This window comes from Cyprinus carpio, chromosome A24 (genome assembly GCF_018340385.1).
Source record: "Cyprinus carpio isolate SPL01 chromosome A24, ASM1834038v1, whole genome shotgun sequence".
Taxonomy (NCBI): domain Eukaryota; kingdom Metazoa; phylum Chordata; class Actinopteri; order Cypriniformes; family Cyprinidae; genus Cyprinus; species Cyprinus carpio.
The window spans coordinates 596,507-616,352 of record NC_056595.1 but is presented as its reverse complement, the minus strand read 5'-3'; the positions used below and the strand labels follow the sequence as shown (position 1 = coordinate 616,352).

Sequence of the window (19,846 nt, the reverse complement as noted above, 5' to 3'; positions counted from 1 at the left end):
AGAGCATAATATGCCCGAAACTTGCATCGGTTCTACTCTGGTTTGTTACAGTTTACTGCCGTATTAAGAAGGGCCATGGAGATTATGATGGGATGTCTGTCAATCTGCATCCAATCCAACTACCCCTGGTCGCTATCATGGCCTCTCCTTGATCTTGTGCAAATTTCTCGCTTCACAGGGGATGAGGGGAATTGGATCGTGCAGGCAGTTGAGCAAAGGCTTGTTTTGATGTTTATTCATTTGCTCAGTGCTCAATCCAAGAATGCAGAAAAGTGGACCTCTGATACACAGTTTCTATCAAACTTTAATGAGGGTGAATAAATTAGTGACACAAATTATGTTTTTTTAGAATTTTACATCAAGTTTGTCTCTTTGTACAAAATTCTGCATATTTCATGGCAACAAATGAATTTTTTTCTCATTTCAGAAGAAGGGTACAAAGCCATATACCTTCATCAACCAATCTCTGTGATAGACTCAGATGTTAAACTTGGTCTCAAGTTCTCCTGCTGTATGTGTATCTCAACTCAATCAGAAGTCTGATGCAACTCTGTTCCTACATGAAGCCTGACTGGCTCTATCGTTCCAGTCTCTGTGCCACATTTGGGGCAGGTAAAGCAGATGTTAGCGATCGTGTGGCTCTTGAGGCAGTAGTAGCAGAACACGTGGTTGCAGCCGACTGAATGGGGCATTGTGGGCCACTCCCCACAGACGGCGCACTCGGTGCAGTAGGTCTCCTACGAACCTTCCATTCCTCTCAGTTCGTTCAGAGGGGAGAACAGAGTGGCAATACTGGCCTTTAGCTTCCACATGTTTATGAGAGGCAGCAGAAAGATATAGAAAACTCAGCAAAGCCATGCCACAACAGCTCCCGGTTCAAGAACATGGAAGTTGATGCCTCGTGGTCCTTGGGGTCGACTCTGAAGACTGGCTGCACTCCCACAATTCAATTCTTTCGAGTAAGTGTTGGATAGGTTCCTCTTGGAGGAACCGTAGGAAGTTGACCAGGCTGGCCACTTTGGTAAGGCCCCATCAAGATGCTGAGTACCTTTCGGGCCTTGTGGGCGTTGGATTCTGCAGGGTGGTTGAGGAACAAGCTATGGGAGCGCTCTCTCAACCACTTTTCGCCGCCGACTGTCAGCAGAAGAAAACCAGAATTTTTGTGGCCGAATCATGGGACGGTTACTTCTGTCCTGGGATAAGAGAGTTTTTGTACCGGATGTTGAGCAGTGATTGGCCAACGGTGGCACTGTTAGAGAAGATGGTGAACCTCCACAAGAGGAGTTGGAGAAGGGCCTTTGAGTTCTGGTTCCACAGGGGTTAAGAGCCCAGGCTTGAAATGCTGGAAGCATTGGGTGAACTGTGACCAAACAAGCTGTTCCAGTGCAACCATCCAGTTCAAAAGAAGTCCAGACCTGGACTGATTCTCAAAACACGAGATAAAGGGCTTGGGCCGGCCTTGGCGAATGGCTTGTCACCCGTCCAGCTCCAGCTATAAGCAGAAGAAGCAAATGCGTTATGCATTTTTTGCATTTGAGTTGTGAAATCACTTTTCACATGTAAACCCCCATCCTAAATTCCCTTTAAGCTGTGCAGGGCAGAGGCCACAGGAAGTCTTATGCTGTTCCTTCTCGAGATTCAGTCTGAGGACCAAATCACATCACAGGAGATTATCCCAACAGCACAGGCTGGAAAGGGCAGTAAAGATCCGCTATGTGGAACTATTTTACTTTGACGGCTTTTATAAGGGACCTAAGAACTGCTGACGTTTGGCAATTTTTCATGGAATGTGTTTGTTATGTCGGGCTGAGTTTATCTCTTTAAATGTGATGGTTAAAAAATGAGAGCCAGGAAGCTGTTGTGGTGACCACCTCTTAGCTTAGGACACTGGATTTGGACAATATCTGAAATAAATGCTTTCCCATGAAAATTGCATGAAGCATCTCTCCAAATCTTTAAGGTAAGTACCGTTTTTTGTTCAATACTCAGGTCAGGTTCATCTGTCCGTGCCTAAAACCGCTTGCACCTAGCTGTTACCGGTGGAATCCTGAAAACATGAAATTGGGACAATCTGACAAAAGGATGCAAGATGTTGTCAGTAATCGCAGGTGATCAGGTGAAAAATTATCTGCTTTCTAGACAGATGTTGGATACAACTGTAGTTAGGTTTATTGTATAATCAGTCAATTCAACTTCCCTTTTTCGGCCCCAGATTATGTTTCATATGTGCGGTCACTTACAGACCAGCTCAATAGTTTCTAAGGTAAGGAAAAAATCCTTCACTGCTCAGCGGCACTCTGGCCTCAGGCGAGACAAATCATGGCAGCAGGCCACTTCTGGGGATACAGATTTTCAATGTTCTCGTCATAGGCTTTATTGAGCCTCTTACAAGTTATGATTGAATATGTTTTATGTTGAGAAACATAATATGGACAGCAACCTATCAATAGTAAATGTGACTATTGTCAATGGGCCTGTCAATAGTAATGTAATTATGATTTAGAGGATCACATAGATGTTAGCTGCGGGCAAGTAACTCTATCTGTATAGGACTGCTCTCAATATCAGGATTACTATTTCCCGAACACGTTCGGGCCTCAGACTCAGGAGGGCCGCTAAGCTCGTGCCAAAGTTTGCCATATAACAACTAGACACTTTTGTCAATGTGAACTGCCATAAAAAATTAAGCATTTTGAATGTACAGGGCTTTAAACGGAAATTTGAAAATCTATGCTTCTTATGTAATCGGCCAAATTCATTCACAATCAATGGCTGCGTTACCTCTATGTAACCTGAAAGACCTGGCCCTACATGGAGCGCAGTGGTTCATACACTTTGCAGTGTCACTACTTGTGACAAAATAAGCCAAACTGAAAAATGTGCGCCTATCTAAGATTAGTAGTCTGAATAAACAACTGGGACACACTATATTATGTACAACTGTGACTTTCTCATTAGCTATATATAGGTCAATCAATATGACCGCTCTGTTTATTTATGACCTTAGTGCAATTACAGTTGAATTTTCTAGAAAATGGAGCCCATCTTCAGGCTACAAAATGTATGGGGCAACACGCATATAAGGTTTATATCAGCCAAGTTGCAAGGTCCTGACAGCAGTCTTAAATGACAAATGGCCTGACACCAGCACGGGCTATTAAAACATGTTCTCACTGAGGCAGCCCACTGGAAGCAAGTTCTGCAACTGATCAAGCGGGGTCACAGAGGGTCAACCTTGGGCTTAGCATTACAAGGTGGTAGTCCATGATATTCCTGCAGCAATATGACGGACAATTTGGGAATCCAGAGATTTTTAGGAATCCTGTGGTTATTTGACCTTGCTTTTGATATTCTGTCAGCCTTTGCATCTTTGGAGCAAGTCAGAGAAGATCTAATGTCTGTTTATTTAAATAAAAACATATATTTACATTGCTATAGTTTTAGCTTATTATATTATATTATATTATATTATATTATATTATATTATATTATATTATATTATTCAATAGTTTAGTGTCATGTTTGTAAAATGTTGTCAAAATACAGTAAAATAGTAATACTGTGAAATATTATTACAATTTAAAATAAGTTTCAATTTTAATATATTTGAAAAAAAAAAATTTTCCTGTGATGGCAACACTTAATTTTTATAGCCATTACTTATATATAGCCAGTCTTCAGTGTCACATGGTCCTTCAGAAATCATTCTAATATGCTGATTTGGCTCCAAGAAATATTTTTGTTAAAATAGTTGTGCTGCGTACCCTATTTTTATTGAAACGATGTTTGATGCATTGTTTTTCAGGATTCTTTGATAAATAAAAACCGTAAGAGCATTTGTTAAAATGAAAAATTATTAAAATATAAATGCATTTTCTGTCCGTTTTGATCAATTTAATGCACCCTCGATAAAAGTATTAATTTTCTTAAAAAAATCCATTTTACTGACCCCAAACATTTGAAAAATGTATCTTACATTATATTTGATGAATTATATATATATATATATATATATATATGCATTTGCTAAATATTTCAGTGCCTTTTATAAAAATAAAATCCCACATGCCAGAGGGGTTTTATTATCCTTTTTGCTTTTACCCGGGTAAACCTTCGTTGTATTTTTCCAGTGGCAGAAGAGGTGTCACTCAGTCAAAAAATCTTTTGCTCACTATAATCATTTGAGTGATTAAGGTTACAGAGCTCCGGCGCCATTTTCAGCTGGAGACCAACATTAGCAAGTCTCCTTGTTTGCATTTAACTTTTAACTCTGTCCCAGAAGTATCTCTTTCATTATGAACCACTGATGGTCTGTCAGTTTCTGAATTTTAAAGGTGCTGTCATCCTGAAATGGGATTACAGCACTGCTAAAAATCCCCGTCCTGTGACCGTTCTAATTGTTCTACGTCAGTATCAAAAATATGAATGTCTGCAAAAGCTCTTGGGGTTCAAGGTCTGGTCCTAATGTCCTCATCAGACTGCCCCATTTCTCTAAATACCAAATGAATAGCAAGAGAGCCCGATCTAACAAACTTAACGTCTAAGAAAATAGCAACTAGGTCTGACACAAAAAATAGCTTTGCTAAATCTGGTTTGCACAAAGCTGTAAATTGTTTGCCAAAATTAAAATAAAATATTAATTGATTTGGTGAGTATAAAGGTGGAAGTGCTTTAAAAGCCTTATGTACAGATGGAGGCAGAAAAAAAACTGCTTAAAAAAACTCATGAAACATTTAAAGGCTGAGGCAGCAGGAACGACTGAAGAGAACAGTTAATAAATGAGAAAATGGGTGAAGCTTGGCATATTATGGTGTACAGAGGGCAGTCGGGCTTTGCTGTGTCCACATAAAGGATCTCCGTTTCATCAGTACATTTGGTCTTGTAATTTTTTATCACCTTTATGAGATGACGTATTTGGAATAAAAAGATTTCATCTTTTTATGAATACCACTTTGTTCTATTTAAAAAAAAAAGACGAAGAAAATATTAGAAGCAGCACGTGCAAAAACACCATCCTTATTCCATGATACCACAAACACAAACCCAAATGCCCTTAAAGTCATGTGTTATGTACAGGCGATTGTTTTTCTTCTCACCCCCATCCAGAGTGGCTTGCAAGGCCATATTAATGTAATAATAAAAGGCTCCCCTGTATACTATGGAAGCAGCAACGCTCTGGTTAAACATTTTGTGGTCCACAGATGGAAGAAGACTCAAGCTCAGCTTCAAACACATCTGCAAAACAACCCCAAATATAGTGTGCTTTTTAAAATTTTAATCCATTTAAATGCAACACTGGCACAAATCTATAGGCAAACCTTTTGCCTGGGCTGAGATCATACTGCAGTCTGACTGTAACTCCATTCAGTTATGTTAAGGCTGTGCTATGGGGCCACTTAGAGCTCAATCAAATCACAGCAATCAGATGTCCTAATTCTGTACCAATGACGGCATTTTCTGATTCACTCTAAATTCGGTAATCTAAAAATTTACACTCTAAAGTAGTTACGAATACAATCCTATAATCTTGCTGTGTTAATATGAATTCATTTTCCATATTGATTTTTCACAGGTGTTTTGCATAGTGATGTGTTTTAGTGTTGAAAGAAATGCCCGTAAACTTAATGAAAACTGAACCAGTAATTTTCTGCTAGGACATTGTCCATTTTTCTACAGATTATTATTATTACTATATTGTTTTTTTTTTTTTTTTTTTTTCAGTGTATAATGGTTGCACTTTATTTATAGTATGTGCACTTGCATGTATTTACAGTGTACTTGCCTAAGTACTGGGTAATATAAGGTAACTACATGGGTTAAGATTAGGTTCACGGTTAGTAGCTAGTTATTACCCAGTTAGAGAATTACTATAATAAGTACATAGCATGTACATGAGGAACAGGACTGTAAAATAAAGTGCAGTTACACTTTATTTTAATTTGTCCTTATTACAGTGTAAGTATTTATTTATTTATTATTTCATATAAATTATTATTATTATTATTATTATTATTATTATTAATGACATTGGTAGCTAATGCCAAGTAACCTGTGTAATCTTTTACCTTGATAATTTGAGAGAGAAAAAAAAAAAAACGATAACCAAAGTGCTAATACAGACAAAAAGTCATGTTGTTTAATTGGAGGCAATGCCTCCATGCTTACGTGAGTATCCATCTCTGATCTAACAGCGTGCAAATAGACCTGAATGGGTCATCAAAAATGGTGAAAATTAACAAAACTCATTACAAAGTAAACAACTACGAACCCCACTCTGACATCACAACGACATGGTGGTCAGTCCAAATATAAATGAAGCTGGAAAAAGACTGGAAAACACAAAGGATCTGTGAGCTTGTGAATGTTTAAGGATTTGTTGTTGACCTAATGATCTGAAAAGGTGACCATTCATTTTAATAACAGAATTTTAGTTTTGTAATAAATAGATTTACTATATATCTAATATATATATATATATATATATATCTAGATATATATATATATCACTATATATATATATAATGTTGTTGTTGTTACTGTTTTATTATTATTTTTTAAGCAACATAAAAGTGATGAGATCTAATGCAACTTGGTTTTAATAGCAAGAATGCTAATGTTAATATAAACAATATTATATTAAAACAGTTTTTTGTCGACCCTGCAAATCGAATTCGTGTATGCTTAAAACGCACGAATCTAAGTTAGATTGACTGGGGAGACATGCTCTCATGCTCTGTCCTGTCACAAAACTAAATGCAAACTTGACACAGAATGTTTTTCCTCACAACGTCGTGGGTTAACTGAGATTTGACATGAGCAAATAAATTTAGCATAATTACCCATGATAAGTCCACGATCGGACTCGGAACTGAGGCGCTGTTCTTCCTCCTTTTCCGGGTTATCTCGGTTAACCCCTCCTTGAAACAGATGAGCCAATTGCAAAATTGCAATTTTCTCTGCACCCTAGATCACATGCATCCAATCGCAATATCTGATTGAGCGAGGCAAACATGAATCGCATCGCGCTATGCATGTGGGAGAGGCGTTGCTTCACGCAAGTCTTCATGACGTCTGACAGTGAACCGCCCAATCAAAAATCGATAGCGTTGTTCTACAAACATGGTTTTTAAAACCAATCGCTATCAAACAGGGGCGGGCTCTAATGAGTAGCATGCAATTCAAGCACGTAGATTTTTAAGAGAGAGAAAAGGGAAAAAAAGTGAAACGCTCATACAAATGAGCATTTTGACGCTATAGTACAGCACGGTTTCACCGTAAATGTACCTTTCGCTGCGTTGTATGTTTTTACATTTGGTGTGTGTGTTGTGTGTGTTTGTGTGTTGTGTGTGTGGTGAGTGTGTGTGGGTGTGTGTCGTATGTATATATACGAGTGCAAGTATAGTTGATACAAGAGAGGAACTGAACTACAACAAATCTGACACCAACATAAACACCCCAAAAGTTCTAGAGCTGTTAATAGAATCTGTTCCTCTGGAAGGTATACCAGGTTTTTCCTTTTCTTTTCTTAATTATTTCTTTAAAAAAAAGATGTTGAATAGGCTATTGTGTATAGGGACAGTATTCACACTCTCAATATGGCCTTTTTACAATGTCTCAAGGTTTGCAGGTTTTTGTGACGATAATTTGAAATCTCTTTGTGGCATTCTTCACCATTGATGGATTCACATATTGTGTTATTGTTCAAAAAGTTTGAATTCAATAATTCACCATTGCTCGCGTGTTATACTTGTATGTAAGGACAGCTGCTTTTCCCAGAAGAGACACACAGTAAGTTCACATTTAAGATTACTAATAATTTCTGCAAATAATAGGGCACAACATGATCTGTAACTCTCTAGGTGAACAATTGCATACCTTCCTCAATATGCACTCAACTGCTATTTAGTATGTGCCCTGCTAATAGATATTTTAATAATTCATCAGTATGTATTGTAAATTATTCACCTTCCCCTGTTAGGGTCATTGGTGCCACTGAACCTAACCTAGTTTAAAGCCATTCTCCCTGACAGAAGTAAGATTGATAATTTAGGTTAAATGTAGCTGGGTTATAAGTCTATGTGTCATGCAACAAATAACATGCATTTGGCTAATATTTAGACTAAAGTCAATATTAGCTTATATCTCCAAAAAACACCCAAAATGAAGAGAACAGTACATGCTACTCAGTTTACTTACAGAGGAGTTCATTAGCCTAGACCCACACAATATTGATGCCGGGGTAGCATATGAACTCCATTTATATTTGTCTATATTTTCGAGAATCAGCAGAATTAGATGAAGGACTGCATTCTCTACCATCCCAGAGGCCATATTATGCTGTTGTCCCTTGACTGCAGTAACCATTGTTCTAATGTACATAATTGGCAATTGAAAAGATTCGGAGCATTAAAAGCTGCTTATTTGCCTCTTGCAATGTAAAGAATGCTTTGAATCTGGGTTAATATGAGCTCCAACTGTGGCTGATTGAATGGTTGCAATATATAACCAGATTTATTTAACCCATTTTATAGGTTTATAATTGTTTTAAAGTAAATGGCCTTTTCAAAGTATGACTGCTTATTGCTATCACTTTATGCGTAGACATGATTGAGTAGGAATGTTCCAAAAGGCTCAGTTTGTAGTTTGAAAACACACCCACACATAGTGTGGTTTTTCTTTTTTAATGGTTTCAGATACAGCATATCCACATGAGCACTTGCAATTATTTGAAATTATCAGCGTGCAACATAAGCCTAATCAACCCCAGCAACCTTTTGATAAGCTTAGCTCATGGCCAAAAGGTCTCCAACCTGGAGCAGGATGTTCAAAGCTTATATCAAAGCTCAAGCTAAAGTGTTAGTTTAGACAGATTGGATTTGCAGCAGTGTGGAGGGGTTGGAAATGTTTCCTTTGTAATTTCGGCAGGATTTAGACCATCAGCGGACATGCCTGGAGGAGGACAGTAGCTGTCTGCGAGCCAGGATTCCAGGAGCTGAAAACTGACATTAGAAACCTCAAATAAGTGATCCCATCGCACTCAACACATGCTCGGCCTGTATGTGAGTCACATGCCTATATTCCCTTGCCTCTTTCTCTCGCTCACTCACTTGCTCTCTATTTTCTCCCTCACCCCAACCCGAAGTCATGGACGGTCCCCTCATTCCTTTTTCAAAAACTCATTTTTCTGCCCTTGAGCTCAGGATTTTTAATTCTGGCTTCACCTTGACGGGTGGCCTTTTGGGCATGAGGGATCAACGGAGCCGAGCTTTGATCCAGCAGCGCCGGCATGGGACATCATTTCCAGCAACTGCCACACTGATGCGACTCAGTGGGTTCGACTTGGACCTCGTGGGCTCCTCTGGGCCCCTCTGGCCGCAGTCGACGAGACCCGGCTCCCTCCTCCTGCTCCATCCTAAAACACCTCCAAACCTCATTCTAATCAAACCGCTCTGCTCTCCACAGCCCTGCCTTTGATCTGCATAATATGCCTCCTCCTCCTCTTCATCTCTCTTCTTCCATTTATCACATCATGGTGTGAATGCAGAATATGAGTGAAATGTTGTAGAAGGTTAGGATAAATTTTCATGTACAGCAGGTCTTGTGAGTGAAAATAAGTAAAAAGAAAAACAAAATGCAAATAACCAGATGCTTGTACATATTTTGCATATAAACATTGTTTTCTATTTTTTATTTTTAACAGGCAGACAAAACATTGTTTTTTATTGTTTTTAAGGCTGTGCATCCAATAGTACTTGACAGACAGCTTGCAGTTCTGGGTAATGTTAAAGAGGTCTTATGATGCGATTTAAATTTTTCCTTTCTCTTTTGGAGTGTTTACAAGCTCTTGGTGCATAAAGAAGATCTGTGAAGTTGCAAAGACTGAAGTCTTAAATCCAAAGAGATATTCTTTAAATTAAAGTTAAGAGTCAACCACACACCCCCTAAAAACAGCTTGGTCTAACACATTCCCATGGTCTATGTCACGATGTGGGAAGATTTACATAATGCCGCCCAAATGTTCACGCAAAGAAAGACGGCGTAACTTTTATTCGTGCAGTAGTATTGTTGTTGCAGCGCCGCCATGTTGTGGAGATGCTGTGTGTTTCGTTTGCTGTGTGTTTGTTTTCGTTGTGAAAGCAAAAAACTACTTTGTTTGGTCCTACAAAAATATGACACGACTAGAAATCATGGTTAAGTTGAATTGACAACACTGTTCCAGAACAGTTCGACCCAAATATTCAGATGTGTGCAGTGCATTTTATGGAGGACTGTTTCCTGATCCTGGAAGAATAGACTACAACGCCGGCTGTTCTGACTCACAGAATGTAAGTAAATTTTTTATATTTGAAGAATTTGCCACTGATGATTCAAATGAGTTTTGAGCAGTGTAGAATAGCGCTTGTTGTTTGCCATTTCTCCAATCACATATGCAGACATGGTGCGTCTTTTGGCGTAAAAAGACAGTATAAGTCATTATAATCAGTAATTATGTCCCCACTGGATGCAACAAATTCTTTGTTTGTAATGGGTTTTATTAGTTTTGTCTGGTCATGCCGGGAGACAGCATCACAGTATAGTGAGGGGCGTAAGATTTCCGTCACACGCTTGAGGTATTTGGCCAGTCACAATGCACTGGATAGCTGGCTAATCAGCACACACCTTGCTTTTCAGACCAATGAGGTTTGTAAAAATCGACATTTCAGAAAGGCGCGGCATAGAGGAGAAACAATAATGTACAGTATGTGGTGTATTTCATTACACCAAACACACAAAATAATGTTCTTTTTAGCAACATTATATGACCCCTTTAATACAAAAAAAAAATATTATGATATAAGCATAATAAAATAAATCAATCCAATTCATTTAATAATAATAATAATAATTTAAATTATTATTAATTAAAAAATTTATTATAATGTAATATATTTTTAATGTATTTTCATTAATTATTTTTTTATTATTTAATTTAACAAATTAATACATTTATATGTATTTATTGTATTATTATTATTATTATTATTTAAATTTAAGTGAAATTAAAATTGAAATTATAATATTTATTTTAGATTTTTTTTATATTATATTTTTTATGTTATTCATTAATTTAATTTATTATTATTTAAATTTAACATTTTGAATTTATTTCATTTTTTTATTAATATTTACATTTAAGGGTATTTTAAATTAAATTAATTTTTTTGTTTATTTACTCTACATTTAATTAATTTTAATGTATTAATTTTAATTTATATTTATTTAATGTGTTATTCATTATTATTCAAATTTAAGTGTCATTTAACCTTATTAAATTTATTTAAAGTATATTAATTATTTAATTTATTTAAAAAATCCTATTAATTTATATGTATTAAATTGGTTATTTAAATTAATTTATATTTTTATAATTATGTAATTTTTATTTAATAATCTTTGTGTTTGTCTTGATGTCTAATTGGACATGCTAAATTCTGCTACCTGATGCAAAAACAAACAAAACAAAACAAAAAACAACACACTTGACAACTAAGAACTGCCGATCTGAAATGCCTTTACTGTGTGGGGTTCGTTCTTGACAGGTTTGGAATGGTCTCCTGTACAATGTGCCCATGCCAAGATCCTGCTGCTGTACCTTTAGCCGTGACAAGTCAGCCTCTGCGCCAGCTGTACCCGTGAGGCGTCATTGGTCATAACAAGAGTCGGTGTGTGCCCGTTTCAGCACAACCCCATTGTGGTTTTAGCGGATAATAACACTCTGCTTCCTTTTGTTAGTGTGTTTTGCTGGATGATAAACACAGGGGATGGAAGGACTGGCAGAGGAGCTCAGACTCGAAGAGGTGAGTTTGTGAAATCACAGCACAGAAGAAGGTGCAGTTGTCTGGTGTGTGCACTAATTGAAGCTCCTCCAGGCAATAGCTGCAGTAAACCTGAGCCCGTCGAGCAGCATCGGCAGGAGTGATGACTAGCTGCTCGGGGAGGGTCTCCCCCAGTCACTGGTCGGAGGTTATGTTAATTCGGTTTGTTAATGACTTTCCTTTTGAGTGATAATTGATCAGCTTCATTACCGTATTCGTCTGTAATTCTGCATCACTGAGGTTAAAGCTCTGCCTAATGAATGTATGCTCCGTTTGATTTCTGAAATAATCAGCTAATTAGATTAATTAAAATCAATAGAGGTGCCAATACAGGGTTAGGCATCAGACTGCGGTCTCTATCTGTGCTCTGCCTGAGCTACCAGCTCACTTTAAAGGAACCTAATGCTGATTTATTGGCTCGTGATGGTCATTAGTTAGAATAAATTGCGCTGAGGAGCCAAGGCAGCATTATTCAAGTACAGGATACTAAGTGGATTGTAAGGTCAGCAATAAGGGCAAACCAACATATGTAGTTGAATGCCCTTGTAAACCTTTGTTAATATATCAGGTCAGAAACGGCGTTGGACACCATCACCTATCTTTGCATGCACCCTCATGCTGGAGATTAGCTGCTCTAGTACAGACACTTTGTTGAATGAGATTCAAATAACGGCATATTATGAAAGTGTTCTTTGATTTTTACAGAGACAGCCATGTCTGCAATTATTAAAGACCTTCTTGAATCAAGGTCACAAACAATATGTTGTGATTGCATCAGACTGAGCGACAGCTTATTGCTCTTTCATTAGTTATCTGTTTTTCCTCTGTGTTCGCCAAGGGATTTTACTTTTTTATTGGCTCTTGGAAGCCACATTTAGGGCAGATACATCTCCCTTCACCCTACCACAGTACGACAGTATGAAAACCCTAATAAAAGGTAGAGAACTATGTAAAATCTTGACTATTTCTGACATAGGCAGGCCAAGCCAATGTACAGTATATTGGAAGGGCTACCGCTGACCTAAATTCGTGCATTAATCTAAGGTGTCAGTGGTGCAACCTTGATGGTCCATTTTCAGCCAGTCAGCTTGGTTATTTTTCTTTTCGTCGCCGCTTTGGCCATTGGTTTGGGATCTGACGCCTTTTCCCACTCCTTTCTGCCCTTATTTTAGCCGTATTAATGTTCAAAATGGTCCTGAGAAGTAATTTGTGTGATGCGACATCCATGTTTTGCCCTGTTATATATCAGTACGGACTTACTAGGCTTGTGTTGTTTACTTTTTTTTTCTCTGCACGGTGGTTGACCATTACTTTAATAGTTTTTTTTTTTTTCCCACACAAGCTTTAATGATTGAGTAGTGTTTGTGCCAGCTTTTGCCATTCCTCTAACAAATTAGTTTACTGTGGTCATAACCTTCAAAAAGCTTATTACCATAAATTGCATGGCTTTTCATAAAGGCTGAGAGCTGCATTGACGAAATCACAAACAGGACCTTTCTCAGTACACTCAGTCCTGCTACTAAATTAGACCCACCGCTTCCCCCCAGTGTTTCTTAATCAGCTAATGTTTTTTATTCTCTTAATTTCAGCCTCTTCTGATTTATCTGAATGGCTAAAACAGACACATTTATATTTAGTTTTTTTTTTTTGGGTCATGTCTAGGAAATGCAGTGTATATGTTGCCTGTGCAGGAAATTACATCTGTGGCATGCTGCCTTTGTAAATCCATTTGATTTTTACTGTCCTTTTGTGCTTAAGTGTGAAAAGACTGTTGCGTGTCTTTTAGTTTATTCACAGTTAAAGAAGATCTTGGTTGCAATTAAGATGCTTTTCATTAGTTGTAGTATTCGCGAAAAGTCAAGTTATCTTTGGTTGTTATTGATACGACTTAATATGAGAATAATAGTATTTGCAGTTTGGAGCTGTAAAGATGTTAATTCTAAAAAAAAAAAAAAAAAGGGTCAAAGGGAAATTAATAATTGCAATCGATCTCCAAATATCATTTTGACTGCATTTATTGTATTGCTGTCTGGAAGAATAATGACAGGAAGAACAATAATGCCAAATAAAAAAGGCTTGATAAGCACCTTCTCAGTCCGATCACACAGTTAAACGTAATTAAACAAGAACGCTTGTGAAAAGCAAATTTGGCTTTTCCGAGCAACCGATATAGCTGTGATTCCTCCTGGGGCTCAAAGAGAGAGGCTGTATGGAATTTAATTTCAGTTACTGTCTCTTCACGGTGGCCAGTAAGATTTTCTCTCTGAGTTGTAGCACATAATGGGAGGCTCTTGAGCTTCCTGATCACCCTTCCGTTTAGTCTTTTAAGCAAGTGCTCCATGCCTTGCTCCTCCAGCATGCTTTTATTGTTTCTCTCTCGCAGTTTTAATTCCCCTCAATGCATGCTGGTGTGGACGCCCAATCCTGCTTTACTCAACAATAATATCAAGCGTACACCCTTCAATGAGCGAGCTTGTCCCGCGGCTCAGGTCTCTCTGCTTAATTAGCCTCAAATGCAGCCACACACACATTTGGTGATACAAAAAAATATGACACACACACACACACACAGCTCACCTAATTTTCCCCTCAGTTTCCATTTTGTTGTTAACATTAATCTACTTAAAATTGCAAGGTGCACTGAGCAAAGCTAGTTTCACCTTAATCTTTTTCCCTTATGAATAGTGGAGAAATTCTTAACAGGGTTGTTTGCAGAGGTAAATTTGTTGCTCGTGCAGCAATACTGCATAATTGGTAATACCTTCTGAGTGTTTTTATGTATTTATTTATTTATTTTTTTCACAAAGTGCACAAGATCCATCAGTGTTCCTTCTTGTTTGTTGACTGCATTAAAGGAGGCTTGGCTGACCTAAAAAGCCAAGCATTAGAGCAAAATAATAGCAAAGAGTTTCATCTCTGGATCATGCATAAAATATTACCCTGCTTTTAAATGGCTGTATCTTGACCCTTGTCTCTGAGTACTGGGCCCCAAAAAACAAGTGTGTCAATGTTTGCTCCTCTAATGCACTTGATGTTAACAGTGGCCAAGTTATCTGGAAGTCATTGAAAGTTGACAGCTTGTGTGGATGTACTTTTAAGTAAATTTAAAGAGTACATCACCCAAAAATGTAATTTTGTTATCATTTACTTAACTTCATGTTTTCCAAACCGGTATGATTTCTTCCATAAAATGTACATTTTTAAAGAAAATCCTTGGCACTCTGAGCCAGTCAAGCTCTAGTTTAAAATGACAAAACGTTTAATTTGGATTGTATGTTACTTTCCAAATCTTTGGAAGCTGTATAATAGTGTGAGCATCAAAACCAAAATGTAAAATTTTATTCGTTCATAATCTTCTCTGAAGTCAGTAAGTTGAACTCGAAAACTTGATCAGTCTGATTTCATTCAGTCTGGTTTTGTGGATTGGATTACATTGATTCATTGTGATGATCCAACTGAAAAGAATGATTCGTTTGTAAATTTCATGTCAGTACTTTTCTCATTAAAACGCTAGAAAATTTAGGGTGTTTTTCCTCACAAAACTGTTATATTACTTCAGTAGAATTTAAATACAGAGCACCACATTTGTGAATTTTTTTTTGGTATTTTTATTTTTATTTTTTAGTTTTTTGGTAATTTTTGAAGCCCTATTCAGTTTCATTAAATGAGGAAAAAGTATGGTCAGGAAATTCTTCCAAAAATCACCTTGAGGTTGTAGTAGATGATAAAAGGAAATTCAAATTAGGTTTGGAACGTCATGAAGGTGAGTAAATGATAACGGAATCTTTTGCTTTGTGAATTTGATCAGTTGATTCATTGGGAAGATCCAGCTAAAATAAATGAGTCATTTGTGAATCAGATGTTGCTGCTTCTGCCATGTAATTGTTGCTTCTGCCAGTTAGAATGTTTTTCCACAAAAAAAGGTCCTATTACTTCAGAAGACTTGAAATACAGAGCACAAGTTTTATGAACCACTTTTGTGATACATTAATAATGTGTGTGTGTGTGTGTGTGTGTTGTGTGAGAGAGAAAACATTATTCACTTTCATTAAATGGAAAAGTGTGAAATTCCCTCAAAAAGTTTGTGTTAGATGGTAAAAAGAAATGCATACAGATTTGAAACGAGGGTGAGTGAGTAAAGACAGAATTAGCATTTTTGGATGAACTATCCCTTTAAGCTCAGAGTGAGGGGCAGGTCTGCAAGTGTTGGAGTGAAAGCTAAAACGGGTCAGTGAGGGAAAGAGCCATGTGGTTTGGGGACTTGACCTGTGAGTAATTAACATCAGCATTGATTTCCTTTTCCCAAGAATGATGCCTGTCACTGCACCCTTCACCCGCACACACAAATACACACCACTATATTTCACCTACATGGCCAATGTCAAACCCCAGCTTTCCAAAACAACACCAAGCATGGTGTGGAGAGACTAATTAGATGTAGTGTTTGTCTGCTGTGTTAGGTTGGTGCTTTTGTACTGTCACTCATGTCTGGGCGGTATGTTTTTTGACTATATACAGTACCATATGCCACCATTTAAGATATAATCAGCCATTTATACCAGACTTATCATTATTTATTTATTTTAATGAATAATCTTAAATTCAATTTACAAAAAAAAAAAAAAAAAAAAAAAAAAAAAACCATTGATACAAAATTATTCTATGCAGTAAATACACCATAAAAAGATTTTGATCATAGCACGCAGCTGTACTACAGTATTTGCTGTAAAAGGATTGATTGGATTTGCTCTGAACTGATGGTATTTGTTCTAAATAAAACTTAGGGTTTTATTTTTCTTCTTTCTTATTAAAGTGGAGAGTATGCTGTGTTGAGGTGAGTGAGCGAGAGCCGAAATCAAAGAGCTATTCTTTGGTAAATCACAAATCAAAGACTGGCATATACTCTAGATTTAGAGAAAGAGACTCAGATTTGGACGTCTGCATCAAAAGGCATCATTCAGAGCCGCCCTGTGTCTTCATGGCAGCAGTTACGTCAATGTTTTGATCAAAATCCCATGGAGGAAAATGTTGTATGATCAAATAATATTATCCTAATTACATTTCATAAAATCGTTCTTTTTATCTTGCAGTTTCAATTTGGAGAACAGTTATTTAAGTCTGATGATCTTAGTTTGTCTGTGGGGATATGACTATTGGTTTTGTTATTTGTGGAAGACTATAGTAATTGTTAGAGGAGCTTGAAACTTTGTTTTGTCACAGAGTCAGAATTTGGACAGCATCTCTGTAGATTGTTTGCTCTTGAATGTTCATTACCTACCTGTTAGTAATTCCTTTGCTTTGTGTGTCTGTTTAATTTGGATTTGTTAAATTATTGCAAAATTATTTTTTGTTAAATTGCATTGTATATAAGCATATTATTGCTCTTACAGTTTTATTTTATTATAATTTATATACTATTTTAAATAAGATTTTTTTAATTCTATTTTTCTGTTTTTTTTTTCTTTTTAATTTTAAAGTTTTGTTAAAGAGTTGTTCTTTTACAAAAAAACTGTTGACTCCACTTATTTGATCAAAAACACAACAAAAACAGGATTGAAAAAAATATTATTACAATATAAAATAACTTTTTTTTTCAGTTTCAATATATTTTAATATGTAATTTATTCCTGTGATGGCAAAGCTGAATTTTCAGCAGTCATTACTCCAGTTTTAATTCTAATAGGCTTGATTTGGTGCACAAAAATTATTACCATTTCGGTAATTCAGGAAAGTTTTTCCTCAAACTCCTAATTTGTTGTTTATTGTTGGTAAGCAAGGTAGTTGTAGTAGCTATGTTTAGGGATCTAGACTAGAATATGGTCATGCAGAATAATCTTACAATTATTAGTGTACATTTTAGTGACATTCTCATTTTTACAGCTTTTAAAATTGACCTTGTGTTGACTTTTTGTTGCTATGATTTTTAAGAAAAGTTTCCATAACTTTTTATGAGTAAAGTATTTTTTGGGAGGCGACCCAGCACTTCTCACCTGAGGTGTGGGAATTCTAATGGTATAAATAAGTGATTTCAGGCAGGAAAGTGTCGCCAGGGGCTGAATGGGCAGCTGCTTTCTGTGTAGTTATTCACTCACAGCTGGCTCTGGAAAGAGAAATCAGATAGAATATATATATAATATATATTTGTATCTCTGTAGTGCTGGAATTAGTTTCATGTAAACAATGGAAATGAAGCAGCAAACCTGCTACCAGCTTTTAAAGGGAACAGATTGAAATAATCCTCAAGGGTAGTATCATTGTGGGTGAGGCATTTTCTTCCCTATTTGCTTTATGTATTATAAATTTATTTATATATTAAGTGTCACGAGAATAAACTCAAAAATAGGAAAAAGAGTGATTATTAATGCGTAGCTCCCCTTTCGTTTCTTCTCTCTCTAGACTCTGTCTCTCTTTAAGAAGGCTTCTCATCATTTTGACATTTTTCATAATCTCCAGCTGAGGTTATTCAGTTATGTAAACCAGCGCTGCCTAAACTCTCATGTAGAATAATAGTCTTTTAAAATAAGAGAGGATTTTCATGTATGCAAACTTGAATTTGTTCCATAATAAACCGATTAAAAGATTACGGCTGCATTGATTAGCATATAAAAAGATATATGACAGTAATAAAAAAATGATATATATACTCAAAGATATATAATATATATAGTAGTATATATATATATAAGTATATATATATATATATAGAATATATATATATATAATATTATATATATATATAATGTTCTTTTGGACCGAGTTGTAAAAGTAATACTAGCTATTATTATTATTATTGTTGTTATTATTGTGATTTACAATAATGTTATATTTCTAATTATGACAGAACACAGGTAAATGTTGCAAAGGTAATATTATCTTTATTTTTATTTATTTATTTTTGTCCTTGTCCATTTTCCTCAAGAAGCAGAAGTATCATTGCTTTTTGAAAGAGTGAAATTTCACTTTTCAGAGGACTTGAGAATTGGGGGCGGACCAAAATTTTTTTTTCTTGCATTGACTTTTTCCAGGTTCGCGTCTTCTCCGCTTAACTCTCAGGGAAGCACAAACAAATCAATATTACTACACTGTTGCTGGGTGCAAGGGACATGAGAGCTCCGGGCCCACTGTCGCTAACAATCCAGCCAATCATCTGCCTTGCCTTGCTCAGCCCTCCTGTTCGCCCCGTATTTGCATTCCAGAAAGCAGTTCCACTACAGTTGTTTTCTGCTGATCACTGACCTCAACCAAGTGTAAAAGATTTTTTGGGGGTTGTCCATTTTTTTAAATTTGGAAAATAAACCATCTGGAAACTCCTATTGATCTTCACTCCTGAAAAGGAATATATATATATACATTTATTATATTTTTTAAATGAATGTAACAATATTTAAAATATATATATTTTATAGTTTTATTTATATAAATGTTTTAATTTTATTTTTTTTTTTTTTCTGGTGGCAATCGGAAGCAGGTTTTTAATGCATATTAAATGAAAAAATGTGGGGAAAAAATATTTTGGTCAGAGACACATTTTTAATGGATTTCTGGCAGATGTTTTGATCCTAAGCAACAGATCCTATGGCTGTAAAGTGCTATCACTCTTAGGGAGTGGAACAATCCCTCCTTATGCCGCCTTCCTCCTTCAAAACCCCCCGTCAGACCTCCCCAGCTGGAGGGTTTTGACATCTGCTGGTTTGGGATACGAGAGAGCAGCTGTCAGCAGCAGGGAAGCCTCTTTCAGCGTCAGTTGGCGGGATGGCTGGGTGCCAGCTTGTGCCATCTGTGCGTCTGACATTTCCTTCTAATTAACAGAAGGGTTAATTGTTCAGGCAGGCTCAAATGCAGTGTCTAACATTACCCAGGGGAGATGTCTACAAGTGACAGAAATGGGAAGGTGCTGGGGAAAAGCTTGGTTAACGCTGCCCGCTACCATCATCACACTCCGGTTAACAGTTGCCGATTGGTTACCAGAGCCAGCGGCAGGCAATTGGGGC

At 36.7% G+C, this 19,846-nt stretch overlaps 1 pseudogene; it reads right to left on the bottom strand.

The window, feature by feature from the left end:
* Positions 1 to 451: 451 nt before the first annotated feature.
* LOC109055790 lies at positions 452 to 19,632 on the bottom strand (annotated as a pseudogene).
* Between the last annotated feature and the right edge of the window lie 214 nt (positions 19,633 to 19,846).